The sequence below is a fragment of the Grampus griseus genome (assembly GCF_964374135.1).
Source record: "Grampus griseus genome assembly, chromosome: 14".
Lineage (NCBI taxonomy): Eukaryota > Metazoa > Chordata > Mammalia > Artiodactyla > Delphinidae > Grampus > Grampus griseus.
In genome coordinates this window covers 73623639-73640858 of record NC_139008.1, presented here as the reverse complement: position 1 = coordinate 73640858, position 17220 = coordinate 73623639, and the positions used below count along the sequence as shown (strand labels likewise).

The 17220-nt window shown below is 39.9% G+C and overlaps 1 pseudogene across 1 annotated transcript; it reads right to left on the bottom strand.

Moving 5' to 3' along the window:
• Window positions 1-2180: 2180 nt before the first annotated feature.
• LOC309832771 (transcriptional adapter 2-alpha-like) lies at window positions 2181-15730 on the bottom strand (annotated as a pseudogene). Its single transcript has 2 exons — window positions 15508-15730; window positions 2181-3234 (listed from the first exon to the last, which is right to left on the bottom strand). The product of its transcript is annotated as a transcriptional adapter 2-alpha-like (transcript).
• Between the last annotated feature and the right edge of the window lie 1490 nt (window positions 15731-17220).

The following is a 17220-nucleotide window of genomic DNA, read 5'->3' as shown; positions in this document are numbered from 1 at the left end:
ATGGAAGCCTGTACTCACGTGCCAGGTGAAAAAGGAGACTATTTACTCTACAGCCTATTACCCTATTAGCCTTTACTCCTATCCAATTTCTTCCCTCTCCATCCTCCACAGAGGCAACACTTTCTTGGATTTTCTAATTTTCTGTTAATTCAAGCATCTTGCTCATTTCTAATTGGGTGGTCTATCTTTTTCTTGTTGATCTGTAGAGAAAAGAAACCCTCACACATTACTAGTGAGAGTATATATTCATGCAACCGATTTGAAAGTAAATTTGGATCAGCTAGTAAAATTGAACATGAGCAAAATCTTTGAGATTTTTATCAATCTGATGGGTGAGAAGTGATACATTGCTGAAGTGTTTAGTTAGCATTTCTCTATCATGAATTATTTCAAGCATTTCTTCATATTTTAAAAGCCACTTATATTTCTTTACCTGAAAACTTCATTTCTTTTGCTCATTTTCCTATATAGTCATTAACCTTTTTCTTCTTAATTTCTAAGCACTCTTTATCTATTATAGAGAAAGGTCCTTTGTCTGTGATATGGTTTATAAATAATTTTTTTTTTTTGCGATACGCGGGCCCCTCAAGTTGTGCCCTCTCCCATTGCAGAGCACAGGCTCCGGACGCGCAGGCTCAGCGGCCATGGCTCACGGGCCCAGCAGCTCCGCGGCATGTGGCATCTTCCCAGACCGGGTCACGAACCCGTGTCTCCTGCATCGGCAGGCGAACTCTCAACCACTGCGCCACCAGGGAAGCCCTAAAATATTTTTTTTAAACACTGAAGTCTCTTATTCTGTTTCCCTCAGATCCTAAGAGTTTCCATTTCATTTGTTACCCCATAGATGAAATCTATTAGCAAACTGCATGCATATTTACATCAGTCAAGAAGTTTGAACAGATACTTCCAACAAAGCATGTAATATGTGAATTAGATATTTTGAATGTTGAAGGAATTAAAGAATCAGTCAGCTACTGGAGGTAATTTGTGCGGATTCTGAAGTATTTCTATACAACTTTGCTTCTAACAGAAAAGGGAAAACCCTGACTCAGGGTTTGGCTTCTTATTGTGCAGAAAGATTTGAGGACCAAGTTTCAGATATGGTGGGGTCACTCACCCTCATATCTAGTGAGTTCCATATATGAAAAGGCTTTCCTTTTGTTTTACAAGTAACTCCTTATTGTAGGCTAGCCTTTCACCATTGAGAAATTAGGGTTTAAGTCTTAATCTAAGCAACACTGAGGTTAATTGCATCACCTCCATCCACAGGGGTCTGGCACCCAGGGAAGCCAAGGGTGAGAACAGGGTGAGCCCAGGACACACATGTTAGCAGAGACAGTGCAGCATGATGAGGTGTGCATCCAACACCCTAAGTGTGCTTTAGTTACCAGAATATTTGACACACCCACAAATTAAGTAGCAAAACATTTTAATCCATTAATTCTAAAACTAACAGAGACATTTTATATCCGGTGCCGCCTCCTCAAAAGTCTACTGCAGATTAGACAGCCAGACTGCAAGTTACAAAGCCAGACATTAAAGTTGAAGATGCAGTTTGGGACAAGACCATCATGGGGAGATTTTCCTCCTCTTTGCTCATAAACATAAGTTGTCAGCTTAAAAAAAATCCTCAGACATAAGAAGAAAGCTTTCTCTCTCTATAACCTCTTTATTTTAAATCTGTCTGTAATGTTTGAAGGCAAAACAGATAATCAGCAAACCAACCTCCCAAGCAAGTACAAGGATCTGAGCTGGACTCCTGGGACTAAAGACTGGTTTGGTTCTATTTCTACCAACACTGTGATGTGAGGTACCATGGTTCTTGTTTTCGTTACAAGAGGTGTTAGGAAAGAATGCCCACACACAATTAATAATAGCTTATCTAGCACGTAACTCTGCAGCACAGTACCAACAACAGGAGTATTTTAAAGCAGGGTGGAGAAGAAACTAGACATTCATACAAGTTAAGGTTTCCTTTGTTTCTTCCCCTCTTTTTACAAGGAGAATTCAGCTCAGAGACAAGCTCCAGAATGCCCGTACTGTCCTTTGGCCCACTAGGCCCAGAGAGCCTCAGGCTTCAGTGATGTGTCCTTCTCAGATGAGGAAATCATAGATTTCCCATGTTTTGTTCACGTCTGTCTTGATGAGTGTTCTTGCCTGTGCCAGTCTCAAGCCTCCTTGCTTGTTACATTCGTTCAGTAGAGCAGATTTGTATTCCAAATAGGCTCCTGGGAGCAACCTCACCATCTGACAGAGCTCCTTCTCTTTTTCATTCAACTTCTCTGTGCCAGGGAGGCCAGTGAGGTTCAAGGGCGGTGCACTTCGTCTACCTGAATTCGAAGCCATTGGTACGGAAGGACTCAGGCCAGAATCAACGTCAGCCTGCCGGCGGAGCCACTGCTGGCAGGCGCTACGGTCCTGGATGTACTGGAGAACCTCTGGGAGCACAGGGCGTTTGAGACGTTCCTCTTCTGGAGTCTTTCTGAGGTGATCCTAGGTTCTGGCACTACAAAAATTGGTAATGCCTGCTGTCCTGTATTTCTGGAGCCTCTTGATTTCCCTTCGGAGTTCGAATTCCAATGCATGGCTTTCAATGAACTTGTCATGCTCCACCGGCGCCACTATCCGTGCAAATCGCCTCATTGTTTCCGAAGGGTCTTGGACTAGCTTGGGATACCGCCGTTCCATTAACTGAAATTTTCTAAGGTTGATTGATCCATGGTCTCTTATAATTTTTTTTCTCCTTTGTCTCTCCTTTAACCTAGAATGATAGATATCTACAACAGCCATCTTCAGAGTGTGTAAAATGTCCGAGTCATCTTCAACAAAATCAATGTCTCTCAAGTCCTCTTCTGAATAATTGTCAAATCCTCATTGAAATCTGCCATGTGCCGAGAAAGCAAGGAGTCAAAGGTAGGTCGGGGAGGGTCATCTGTAGAGTGAAATGGAATGGCTGTGTCAGCAGTTTTTGCCTCCTCTGCTTGCTTCAGGTTCAGCAGGGTAGATGCAAACAGATGGTTACTGATGAAATGCTTCACTCCTCCTTGGTCTTGGTGCACATTTGATTGGCTACATCCTGTCAATTTCCAAAGCCGCAGTCCATCACAGCTTCTAAAAGGGCCGTTTCTTCTTGAGCAGTCCAGCTGGGGTCAAGAACAGGAAAATCTGAGGTCATTATTTCGTAAGTGTGATCACTTTGATGTTTCTTGTACTCAAATCCTCGAGTGAAACATGCTAAAGGAACTCAAACGGTCCATTTCCCAGTTGGCAAAGACTGTGGCTTTGATCTTCCTCAATGTAGGGATCTTTCAAGGAGATTTCAGAACTGGCCAACACATACACCAAAGCTGACCACCACCCCCCTCACCGCGTCCCCCTCCTCCGCCTAAATAAAAATTTTAACTCATTCTTAGACCTGCACAAAACAGCTCAGGGTGGCACCCTTTCCTCCTCTTATCTAGATATTGCCTCCTGTTGTTTGGTTACTTCTGCTCTGGACTTCTGCATTTCTGCTTCATGATGTCCTTAAACTGGCTGGGCCCGTGGGCCATGACCACTGGGCCTGCGCATCCGGAGCTTGTGCTCCGCAGCAGAAGAGGCCACAACAGTGAGAGGCCTGCATACCACAAAAAATAATAATAAAAATAAATAAATAAATAAATAAATAAAATTCTCAACAAGGATACTATGAAAAAGGAAGATTCTAAGCCAGTCTCACTCATAGAACATAGACTCATGGACACAAAAATCCTAAATAAGTCACTTACCACCTGAATGCAGTAATATGCAAAAAGGACAATTTTTTGTGACTAATTTTAATTTATCTTAGCTATCAAAGGTAGTTTAATGCTAGAAACTCAATTAATGTAATTCACCACACTAACAGATTAAAGAAAAAATATAAGCTTAGATATAGAGCAGCATGCAATAAAATTCAAGATGCAGTTGCAATATAAAAATAGCAAATTAGGAATGAAGAATAATTCTTTTAAAGTGATAAAAACTACCCCATAGCAGACATCATACACAAATGTGAAAGGTTTTAACCTCTCCTTATAAAATCAGGAACTATTCCCAATTCTGTTCAGTATTATTCGGGATACCCTATTCTATAGCATCAGACAAGTAGAAGAAATAAAAGGTGCAAGTAAGTATTGGAAAGAAAAAACAAAACTGTCATTATTCAAAGATGATGCAACTGTGTTCAAAAAATTCCAGACAAATCTACAGATAAATTGTTAGAATCCATGAGAGTTTATTATGACAGACACATACAAAGGAACTATACAAAAATCAATGGTACTCTATACATCAACAATACAAATCAGTAAATGAAATTTTATTGATATATATAATTATATAAAATATGAAGAGCTTATGAATAAATGTAATAAATTTTGTGCAGAACCACTACAGAGGAAATTAGAAAACTTTAGTGAGAGACATTTTTTAACATCCTCAAATCAGAAAGGTATACCATGTTCATGGATTGGAAGACTGAATATGATAAGGATGCCAATTCTCTTCAAACTGATTTTTAGTCTCAATGCTATCAAACCCCCAGAAAGGTTTTTGTAAAAGTAAACCAAAAAAAAAAAAAAAAAAAAAAAAGGCAATATAATTCTAAAATGCATACAAAAAGTGCAAAAGACAAGATAGCCAAGATACTCTTGAAGAAGAATAATTTAATAAGACTTGATATAGGAAATATCAAGGTTTATTTTAAAGCTGTAATAATTATGATAAAGTGGTATTACAACAATGATAGATATGTAAATGAAACAGAATAGAGAGTCCAAAAACAGATGATTGCACATAATGAGAGTATGTTTTCAACTTGGCTGTAGTAAACAAATATCACTTTGGTTATATTAAGAAGGCTGCACATCATAATATTAATATACATTCCCTGAGTGGATGATAGGAGGATACAGGTTAAAAAGGTAGGATAGAAGGAAGGAGGAGGCAAATAAAAACAAACAAACAAATAAATAAATATTGCTTTACCAAAGAACTCATCAAGTCTGATGTGATCCTATTACATTTATAAATATAAATGTCCATGAAATCTTACCAACAGAAAAAAAAAGTAGGAGAGTAATATATGTGTTTTGATAATATTTCAGTCGAATATAGAACTCCTGACAATATTTATGTATGAAAAAGGAAAAGGGTTTGAAGGAATACACACTGCTGTGAACATTGGTTACATGATGATGATGGGAGGGGACAAGTATGAGTAGTTTTTCCTTTATATGTATTAGTTTCTAATTTTTTTGCTTGTCACAACTGTCGACGAAACTTCAGTTAATAGTCAAGTTAAGAAGAAAAGAGGGGGGCTCCCTGGTGGCGCAGTGGTTGACAGTCCGCCTGCCGATGCAGGGGACACTTGTTCGTGCCCCGGTCTGGGAGGATCCCACATGCCTCGGAGCGGCTGGGCCCGTGAGCCATGGCCGCTGAGCCTGCGCGTCCAGAGCCTGTGCTCCGCAACGGAAGAGGCCACAACAGTGAGAGGCCTAAGTACTGAAAAAAAAAAAAAAAGAAGAAGAAAAGAGGGAATTGTATTTGCGCCAAACTGAGAATTATAATCCGGAATACAGACTCTCAGGAAGCTCTGAGAAACTGTTCCACCAGGTGGAAGTTGAAGGCACAGTCATATACATTTTCGAGACAAAGGATCATACATCAAAATGACATACTGATACTTTACACAAAGTTCACCAACGATACATAGTCCGGGTAAGCACATACAAAGAGAGCAGCAAGTCCATGACCACTACAGAGTTGGGAAAGAATGCTATTCTTTTAAGAAGTTGCACTGCTAGTGTCAAAAGAAAGGGGAAAAAATTATCTTTATGGTCAAACAGACACTCTTATCTTTGAGGAGGTTTGGTTATGTGTAATGCAGATGCACACTGCTTATCAGGGAGGGAGGGAAGAGACCCAAACGAATGCAGAGAGAGAATTTTATGTTTAATTTTTTCTTGTCCTGCCTGAAAATATGAATTTTATTTCATCACAGCAAAAGTGATCTGAACATATCAAATAAAGAAAATTAAAATTCATAAAGAATAAAGAACTTAAGCAACCATGTGAGTGGAGAAAGGCTAATTGAGAGTTGTATCTAAAGAAGTGATTATATACATGTAATCACTTTTTAAAAATATTTATTTGATTTATTTATGTATTTTGGCTGCACGGGGTCTTTGTTGCGACATGTGGGGTCTTATAGCTGCGGCTTGTGAGCTTCTTAGTTGCGGCATGTAGATTCTTAGTTGTGGCACGCATGTGGGACCTATTTCCCAGACCAGGGATCGAACCCAGGTCCCTTGCATGGGGAGCACCGAGTCTTACCCACTGGACGACCAGGGAAGTCCCTATATACATGTAATCATTAATGCAAGTGTTAAGAAGAGATGCTTAAATTATGTGTCATAATGTAAAAATATAATAATGCGTTATTCTGATGCAGTCAAAAGAAATCACTCTAGGTAGTTCAAGCAGAAAAACAACTTCAGCTATTGTACGAGCACATTTCACTGTAAGAACCCAAATCACATGTGAAATCCTGGATGTGAAAGAGTCTGGGAAAAAATAGGCATTTGATTTACAACCCCTGCAGGAAGGCATTCTGGGATCAGTTGAAATGCTTGTTGATGAAGACACTGCAGGTACCTGCCATACCCCTGCACCCTCCCACACTTACACTTCCAAACATCAGCAAATATTCACCTCCCAGAAGGCAAAGCACCCACCTTGCGTGGGAGTTGAAGTGAACGGGTCTGAGAACAAGAAAGGTCGGACACAAGTGCTGGGAGATTAAAAAAAAAGAAAGATAAAAGAAAATGCATCGGGGAAAAAGAATATGGAGTATTGAGAGAGGTTATTACCTTGAAATGTTGGTGTAATATCTCTTAGTGGCCATGGCTGATGGCGGAAGCCCTCCTATTTCAGATGAGTACTTAACAATCAAAGAAGTCCACACGTGTATTAAGAAAACTGTCCATTATTGTAGCAACAGAGGAGGGAGCCCTTGAGCTAAGAAACTAAGGAAACTATTCTAACCTCCAACCCATCCCACTCCAGTAAGATATTCCTTTCAATAACTGGTCCGTGAAAATCTACTGATTTTAAAATAAGAAATAAATTTAGAAATCATAAACCATACAAAAATACTTCTTTTTAAAAAACAGAAATGAGTTGCAAAGCTTAAAAGCATTTAAAACAGGATTTTTAAAATCCCCAGTAAAATGTCACCACAAAGCTGAGAAAAACTGATATTCTAAAATAAATGTTTAAAATTAGCAAAGCAAATTAAAGGTATGAGGAACCATCATAAAGCAGAAATACAGAAACTCAAAGAAGAGATAGCAAAATAGCAGGGAGATGTGAAATGGAATCTGAAAGACAGTAGAGAAATTGAAGAAAAGGACAAAAACATTTCATAAATAAGGACTAAGTAAAGTAAGGAAGAAAATGGAAAACATAAGAAAAGCAAAGAACATGAAATAAAAATAAAGAAGTAGCTTAAAAATACAGAGAGAGTCTTAAATATTAAAAAGTCAATGGAGATTCACCAGATACATAAGTCAAGTCCCACAAAGAAGAAAATCAAAACAACAAAATAGAAGAATTATTTAAAGCTATAACTGAGGAAAATATCTCTAAAAGATTTGAGTCTACATATTAAAAGCTCACATTGTGAATGCAAGTAAAATTTGCAAATTTAGAGAAGAGCTAACACCCATCCTTCTCAAACTCTTCCAAAAAATTGCAGAGGAAGGAACATTCCCAAACTCATTCTATTAGGCCACCATCACCCTGATACCAAAACCAGACAAAGTTACTACAAAAAAAGAAAATTACAGATCAATATCACTGATGAATATAGATGCAAAAATCCTCAACAAAATACTAGCAAACAGAATCCAGCAACACATTAAAAGGATCATACACCATGATCAAGTGGTATTTATCCCAGGGATGCAAGCATACTTCAATATATGCAAATCAATCAATGTGATACACCATATTAACAAATTGAAGAAGAAAAACCATATGATCATTTCAATAGATGCAGAAAAAGCTTTTGACAAAATTCAACACCCATTTATGATAAAAACTCTCCAGAAAGTGGGCATAGAGGGAACCTACCTCAAAATAATAAAGGCCATATATTACAAACCCACACAGCAAACATCATTCTCAGTGGTGAAAAACTGAAAGCATTTCCTCTAAGATCAGGAACAAGACAAGGATGTCCACTCTTACCACCATTACTCAACATAGTTTTGGAAGTCCTAGCCACGGCAATCAGAGAAGAAAAAGAAATAAAAGGAATACAAATTGAAAAAGAAGGAGTAAAACTGTCACTGTTTGTAGATGACATGATACTATACATAGAGAATCCTAAAAATGCCACCAGAAAACTACTAGAGCTAATCAATGAATTTGGTAAAGTTGCAGTATACAAAATTAATGCACAGAAATCTCTTGCATTCCTATACACTAATGATGAAAAGTCTGAAGGAGAAATTAAGGAATCACTCCCATTTACCATTGCAACAAAAAGAATGAAATACCTAGGAATAAACCTACCTAGGGAGACCAAAGACCTGTATGCAGAAAACTATAAGACACTGATGAAAGAAATTAAAGATGATCCAAACAGATGGAGAGATATACCATGTTCTTGGATTGGAAGAATCAATATTGTGAAAATGACTATACTACCAAAAGCAATCTACAGATTCAATGCAATCCCTATCAAATCACCAATGGCATTTTTTATAGAACTAGAACAAAAAAATCTTAAAAGTTGTATGGAGACGCAAAAGACCCCGAACAGCCAAATCAGTCTTGAGGGAAAAACATGGATCTGGAGGAATCAGACTCCCTGACTTCAGACTACACTACAAAGCTACAGTAATCAAGACAATATGGGCACAAAAACAGAAATATAGATCAATGGAACAGGATAGAAAGCCCAGAGATAAACCCACGCACCTATGGTCAACTAATCTATGAAAAAGGAGGCAAGGATATACAATGGAGAAAAGAGAGTCTCTTCAATAAGTGGTGCTGGGACAACTGGACAGCTACGTGTAAAAGAATGAAATTAGAACACTCCTTAATACCATACAGAAAAATAAACTCAAAATGGATTAGAGACCTACATGTAAGACTGGACACTATAAAACTCTTAGAGGAAAACACAGGAAGAACACTCTCTGACTTAAATCACAGCAAGATCTTTTTTGCTCCACCTCCTAGAGTAATGGAAATAAAAACAAAAATAAACAAATGGGACCTAATAAAACTTAAAAGCTTTTGCAAAGCATTGGAAACTACAAACAAGACGAAAAGGGAACCCTCTGAATGGGAGAAAATATTTGCAAATGAATCAATGGACAAAAGATTAATCTCCAAAATATATAAATAGCTCATGCAGTTCAATATTAAAAAAAAAAAAAAAACCCAATCCAAAAATGGGCAGAAGACCTAAATAGACATTTCTCCAAAGAAGACATACAGATGGCCAAGAAGCACATGAAAAGCTGCTCAACATCACTAATTATTAGAGAAATGCAAATCAAAACTACAATGAGGTATCACCTCACACCAGTTAGAATGGGCATCATCAGAAAATCTACAAACAACAAATGCTGGAGAGGGTGTGGAGAAAAGGGAACCCTCTTGCAGTGTTGGTGGGAATGTAAATTGATACAGCCACTATAGAGAACAGTATGGAAGTTCCTTAAAAAACTAAAAGTAGAATTACCATATGACCCAGCAATCCCACTACTGGGCATATACCCAGAGAAAACCATAATTCAAAAAGACACACGCACCCCAATGTTCACTGCAGCACTATTTACAATAGCAAGGTCATGGAAGCCCATCAACAGACGAATGGATAAAGAAGATGTGGCACATATATACAATCGAATATTACTCAGCCATAAAAAGGAACAAAACTGAGTCATTTGTAGAGACGTGGATGGATCTAGAGACTGTCATACAGAGTGAAGTAAGTCAGAAAGTGGAAAACAAATATTGTATATTAACACATATATGTGGAACCTAGAAAAATGTTACAGATGAACCAGTGTGCAGGGCGGAAACTGAGACACAGCTGTAGAGAACAAACGTATGGACACCAAGGGGGGAAAGCGACGGGGTGGGTGGTGGTGGTGGTGCTCATGGTGGGACGAATTGGGAGATTGGGATTGACATATATACACTAATATGTATAAAATGGATAACTAATAAGAACCTGCTCTAAAAAAAATAGAATAAAATTCAAAAAAAAACCTCTCAAATTTCTCTTGGTAATTAAGTAGGGATAATTCATATTATTAAATACTAGCAAAAACTAGATAAAAAATATGAGTAAAAAAAGTTACTATTGAGCATTATCAAAATACATAAAATACCTACGAATAAATGCATCTAGAAATGTACAGAAATTTTCTGAAAAAAACCTACAAAATTTTACTAAATGACATTTAAAAAGATATGAATACATTGATTTTGAAATTTTCCATAATGAGGAAAAAAAAGATTCTAAAAAGATATGCTCTTCCCCAAACAGGAAGCCTCTACAAGGTCAAGATGTCCTTCTTGGCCAACATCATTTATACCTTAAATATAATCAAAATCAAAACCCAGTGGGTTTTCCAACCTCTGATAAAGTAATTGATTCAGGTGATGATTATCCATGGCTTGTAAAATCATTTGGTAAAAGTTTGACTGGGACTGGATATTTACAGGGGGCCAAGTCTTCACCTCACAGTTTATCTGCAGTTTGTAAGTAGGAAAGCACCACTTTACAAAGAGAGTATGAGGGGATTTCACCTAAAAAGCATTCATCTATCTTCACTGCACTAAAAGGCTTCCTCCTGAGATGTTGCAATACAAACACACGGCATGGCTGTGATGTGTTCTTGTCAAAATACCGAACTTGAACCTCAACAAAACTCATCTACAGGAAATACGAAGGATCGAGGAGTAAGTTGAAAGATATCACAGGGAAGTAACGTGGGATACTCTAAAGAAAAATTCCTCTGTTTCGTTCAACAAATAAATAACATGAAGCAGGAAGAGGAGGACGGGAAGGAAGAGAAGTACGAGTTGAAGAAATGTTCGAGATTAAAAGAAACTTAAGAGACATACAACCAACTCGATGTGTGTGACTTGTTTGGATTCCATTCAAACAAACGAAGTGTACCAAGTCCTTTCTGAGATGGTGAGAAAAATAGACTATTAGATGATGTTAAGGAAATACTGTTAATTGTGTTAGGTATGACAACGGTATTGTGATTACATGAGAACATGTCCTTATTTCTTTGAGATGCAAACTGAAGTATTGAAGGATAAAAATGAGAGATGCAGTGGATTTACTTTAAAATACGTCAGCCAGAAAAGGGGCGGGCTATACGAGAAGGAAGTGTTGTCAAATGTTAATTGCTGAGGCTTATAAGTTCCAGAGGTGTAATGTACAGCATGATGACTTTAGCTGTCAATACTGTATTGTCCACTTGACGGTTGCTAAGACTAGAGCTTTTTTTGTTGTTCTTGCTGGAGTTTGCTCACTCTTTTCCCTCTCAGTTCTACTGAGATCACTGACACACAGCACTCTCTGTAAGTTTAAGGTGTACAGTGTAATGATTTGACTTATATATATCATGAAATGATTGCCACAATAAGTTTAGTTAACATTCATCACCCCAGATACAAAAGAAAAAAACAATGTTCTCACCATAACAACTACCACAGAATGGTAATTGTGTGAGTTAAAGAATGTGTTCACTGTTGGTGGGAATGTAAATTGGTGCAGCCACTATGGAAAGCAGTAAGGAGGGTCCTTAAAAAACTGAAACAAGAGTTACCATATGATCCAGCAATCCCAGTCCTGGGCATATATCTGGACAAAATTCTAATTCAAAAAGATACATGCACCTCTATGTTCACAGCAGCACTATTCACAATAGCCAAGATATGGAAACAACCTAAATGTCTATTGACAGAAGAATGGATAAAGAAGATGTGAGATATATATATATATATAATGGAATATTACTCAGCCATAAGAAAGAGTGAAATAATGCCATTTGCAGCAACATAGATGGGCCTAGAGATTATCATACTAAGTGAAGTAAGTCACAAAGAGAAAGACAAATACCATAAGCTATCACTTCTATGTGGAATATAAAATGACCCAAATGAACCTATCTACAAAACAGAAACAGACTCACAGACATAGAGAACAGACTTGTGGTTGCTGGGGGGGAAAGCAGTGGAGGGATGGACTGGGAGTTTGGGATTAGCAGATGCAAAATATTATATATAAAATGGATAAACAACAAGGTCCTACTATATAGCACAGGAAACTATATTCAATATCCTGTGATAAACCATAATGGAAAAGAATATGAAAAAGAATGTAGATATATGTATAACTGAATCACTTTTCTGTACAGCAGAAACTAACACAACATTGTAAATCAACTGTTAAATCAATAAAATAAATTTTTTAAAAAAGAATGTGTTACCTAACCTTATTATGGTGATATGTAATATATATGTGTACCAAATCATCACATTGTGCACCTTAAACTTACACAATGTTATATGTCAATTAATATATCAACAAAGCTGGGAGAAATGTTGATTATTGAATCTGGCTGATACGTATACACGGCCTCAGAAAAGTATTTGCTGTTTTTTTTGTGCGTGTGTGAAAATTTTTATGATAAAATGTTTAACAAAAAACAATGAATTTAGTTTTGAAATTTAAAAAAATGATTGTTAGGTCCACATGAAAGAATGAAACACTTGTGACATAGACAATTAGATTAATGAAGATTAATGAAGGGTAATGGGCACCACCAGTCACTAAAATGTATTGTGAAGCTACAATTACCAAAGCAATGATGGCACAAGAATAAACAGTCAATGAAGAAGAACAGAAACCCCAAACACAGACCCTGTTACATATAAAACTTGAGTTTTTATAAAGTTCTGATTTCCAATCAATGGCAAAAGTATGAATCATTCACTAAATGATACTAGGACAATCTACAGGTATACCTTTCTTACAGCAATCCTACATCCACATAAAAACTGCATTTTTGATGAAAGATTAAAAGGTATTTTGCAAAATGTGCAAGGTATTCATGCCTGATAGAGTAACTGTAGTGACAGATTTACAAATTTCCTTTGCTTTTTTTTTAACATCTTTATTAGAGTATAATTGCTTTACAATGGTGTGTTAGTTTCTGCTTTATAACAAAGTGAATCAGTTATACATATGTTCCCATATCTCTTCCTTCTTGCGTCTCCCTCCCTCCCACCCTCCCTATCCCACCCCCTCCAGGCATTCACAAACCACCTAGCTCATCTCCCTGTGCTATGTGGCTGCTTCCCACTAGCTATCTATTTTACGTTTCGTAGTGTATATATGTCCATGCCACTCTCTCACTTTGTCACAGCTCACCCTTCCCCCTCCCCATATCCTCAAGTCCATGCTTTAGTAGGTCTGTGTCTTTATTCCCATCTTACCCCTAGGTACTTCATGACCTTTTTTTTCTTCTTCTTCTTAGATTCCATATATATGTGTTAGCATACAGTATTTGTTTTTCTCTTTCTGACTTACTTCACTCTATATGACAGACTCTAGGTCTATCCACCTCATTACAAATAGCTCAATTTCGTTTCTTTTTATGGCTGAGTAATATTCCATTGTATATATGTACCACATCTTCTTTATCCATTCATCTGTTGATGGACACTTAGGTTAGTTCCATGTCCTGGCTATTGTAAATAGAGCTGCAATGAACATTTTGGTACATGACTCTTTTTGAATTATGGTTTTCTCAGGGTATATGCCCAGTAGTGGGATTGCTGGGTCGTACGGTATTTCTATTTGTAGTTTTTTAAGGAACCTCCATACTGTTCTCCATAGTGGCTGTATCAATTTACATTTCTACCGGTTGTTTTATATTGAGGTATAATTGACATATAACATTATATTACTTTTAGGTGTACCACATAATGATTTGCTATTTGTATAGATTGTGAAATTGACCACCACAATAAAACTTAACATCTGTTGCCATACATAGTTACAAAATTTTTTCTTGTGATGAGAACTTTCAAAATCTACTGTCTTAGCAACTTTCAAATATCTAATACGGTATTATTAACTATAGTCACCATGCTGTACATTACATCCCCAGGACTTACATATTTTATAACTGGAAGTTTGTACTTGTACATTTCCACTTTGACAAATTTACCCTAAGAAAATAGAGATGTGACTCAAAATGTATGTATAGAGATTGTTTCACAGCTTTATGTATGAAAGCTAAAAAATGGAAACTTACGTGTTTCACAATAAGGAACTAATTATATATGTTTTGGCATATCAATCTTACAAAATACCATATAACCATTAGAAATGATGATATTGGAGGCCACTTCATGACACCGGAAAATGTCTACAAAATCATCTTAATCGGAAAAGCATTTCTTCAATGTACATGTAGTTTGTAATCAGGAAGAAAAATTAGCCTCATAAAATTCTCCTTCTAAATAAAGTTGCCAAGGGGATGCTAGAATTCCAAAAGTCACATCAGATCATAGACGACAGGGCTCCTCTTTTCCTGAGAGCTTAGAAGATAGCGTGAGGGATTCAAGTTAAACCCAAGAAAGAACTTCCTGAATGTGGGAGCTGTCCTGGACTGGAACATGCTCTTCCTTTCTCAGGGTCACATGAGGTACTGCCTCACTTCCAAGAACCTGGATGGGGTTCATGGAGAGGTGATGACAGATGTCCCAGCCTAGTTAGAAATTAACTTTGTGTCCTTGAGCCAGTCCCCTCCCATTGACAGCCTACAGTTTCCTTATCTTTCCAATGGGAGGGTGGGGAAGATGGTCTTGATCTCATCCGGTCCTGGTAAGTTACTAAGGTTCAGTGGGGTTTCTACTTGGGGCCCCTTAGGACCCTGAGCCCTAGTTGTCTCTCTTCCACCAAACGCAGGAGTGAGATGATGCGAAATGTACGGTGGGGGGCCTTGGCTGAGACGATTTTTTGCTCAGGATCCCTTAGGGCCAGAGAAGGGGTCCCAGAGGCCACCTCCAACTGCTGTGACCAGCGACCGCAGCCAAACCTAAACCCTTGCTCCATCCAGCCCCGACAGCTCCGTCAGCCCCAGGCGGAGGGCAGTTCTACCAGATGCCACTGAAGGTGACCTTACCAAAGGTGGGGAGGTCTCACTCTCCCATCCACGGGAGCCCAAGAGGGGAGGCCAGGGCTGGCCTCAATCACTGTGCCAGCCTGGGCCAGCCTTCTCCAGCAGAGAGCTCTGACCCTAACTCGAATGCTTGCTAAGCATGCAGAACTCTGCAAACCCCTCCTGGCCATTCAGAGCGGACTTTTATCCTCTGCCTAAGCTATTGCTGGGGCTTCAAAGTCTTAGAGAACCAGGAAAGGGAGCATCTGACCCAACAATCCTCGCTCTTTATACAGATGAGAAAAACTGAGGTCCGAAGAGGAACAAGGCTTCTCCAAATCACAGCCCAAGCCGGTGATACAGGCAGGACTGGATCCTAGCCCCAGGCGCCCAGGGCCTGTCCCACCCACCATCAGTTCTTGCACAAGCACCCTTGCACAGAGGCTCTTGAGCAGGGGGTGAGGCCAGGATGAGGCAGACGCATGCCGCTCCATCCAGCCCCTCTCCTTCCTCCCCTGACTCAGTTGCTCTAGCCTCCCTGAGGCTGCAGATGTTAATTTAGGGGCCTCTGGGTTCCACCTCATTAGGTGTTGGCAACAGAAACATGAGGGCCCACAGCCTCCTTCTCCTGGTGGCCCTCCTGGCTTTGGAGAGCCAGCTGCCTGCTACCTTGGGCAGGAGGAAGGGAGGTGAGTATGGGTAGGTTCCTCTGCTCCAGGCATAGAGGTGGTTTCTACCTCGTAGGGGAGAATAAGGGTTTGGGGGAAAGCAAGCAGTGCAGTGTGTGCGTGTGTGTGTGTGTGTGTGTGTGTGTGTGTGTGTGTGGAGTGTGCCTGTTTCTTAGTGCTTCCAGCAGCTTGCCTTTTGTCTGTTTAGCTTTGTGCCTGTAAGCCTGCCTGCGTGTGTGGCTGTAAATGTCCTCCTGCCAGTTTCCTTGTGCTTGTCTGTGCCTGTCTACACATTTGAGTGTAAGATGGTGTTTACACACCTGTGTCTGTCTCTATGTACACGTGTATCTTTGTGCCTGCTTGTCTGCGTGGTTTGCATCTGCACATGTTTCCTTAGGAACGACCGCATACATGTGTGCCTGAGCCTGTGTGCCTGTCCATGTGAGAACACGCGTCTCCCTGTGCCTCTGGGGAGGGGAGGAGATGGACTGGAGGTCCCTGCTCTCTGGTTGTCTCCATGGAGGTGTCTGGATCTGTGGGTTCACATGGCAGGGAGATGACTCTTTCTGTCACCTTCTGTGGCCAGCTAGGCCTGGTCTGGCCCCCTGTCCATCTTGTTTCTGTCATTCTCCAGCCTTCTCTGTCTCCCAGCCCAATCTGTGTAAGGGCCTCCAGAGTTGACTAGGGGGTGTGGTTTCTGGGATCTGGGATCTGTCTGGAGGAAGCTTTACCCCTACCTGTCTTCTCCTCCGCCTCCTCCAAAAGGCTGGGTCTGACCTGTCAACAGGAGCGGGAGGCTGGGGCTGCTGGGGTAGCTACATAGGTGCCTCCCAGCTCGGGCGATGCCTCCACCTCCATCCCTTCTGGGGCTGTAACACTCTGACCTACATATACCCGGGCAGCCCTGGCCCTGCTTTGGGGGAAAGAGACAGTCGTGGGGGCAGGTTCCCTCCTCCACAGGGCCCTGGGGAGCAGTTCTCTGCATCCTCTCTGCCCCTCGAGCCTTCCTCAGAGCTGTGAGCGGCTTTGGGAAGGAGAGTGCCCAGAGGCCCCCAGGCTGACGAGGGAAGGATGCTGGCGAGTTCCAAGGCCAGGGCCGCGCTGGTTGTGATTCAGGCACCATCACCATGTTCCTCTCATGGCCATGTTGTGAGGTCAGGACTATCTTTAGCCCCATTTTAGAGATAAGGAAACTGAGGCTCAGCGGGAAAACACTTGCGCAAGGCCAAGGACAGGACTCTGAGTTAGTGTCACAGGTGGCATTTGGATGCAGGTCTTCGGAATCAGGCAAACTCACCCTCCCAACTTACTCCTTG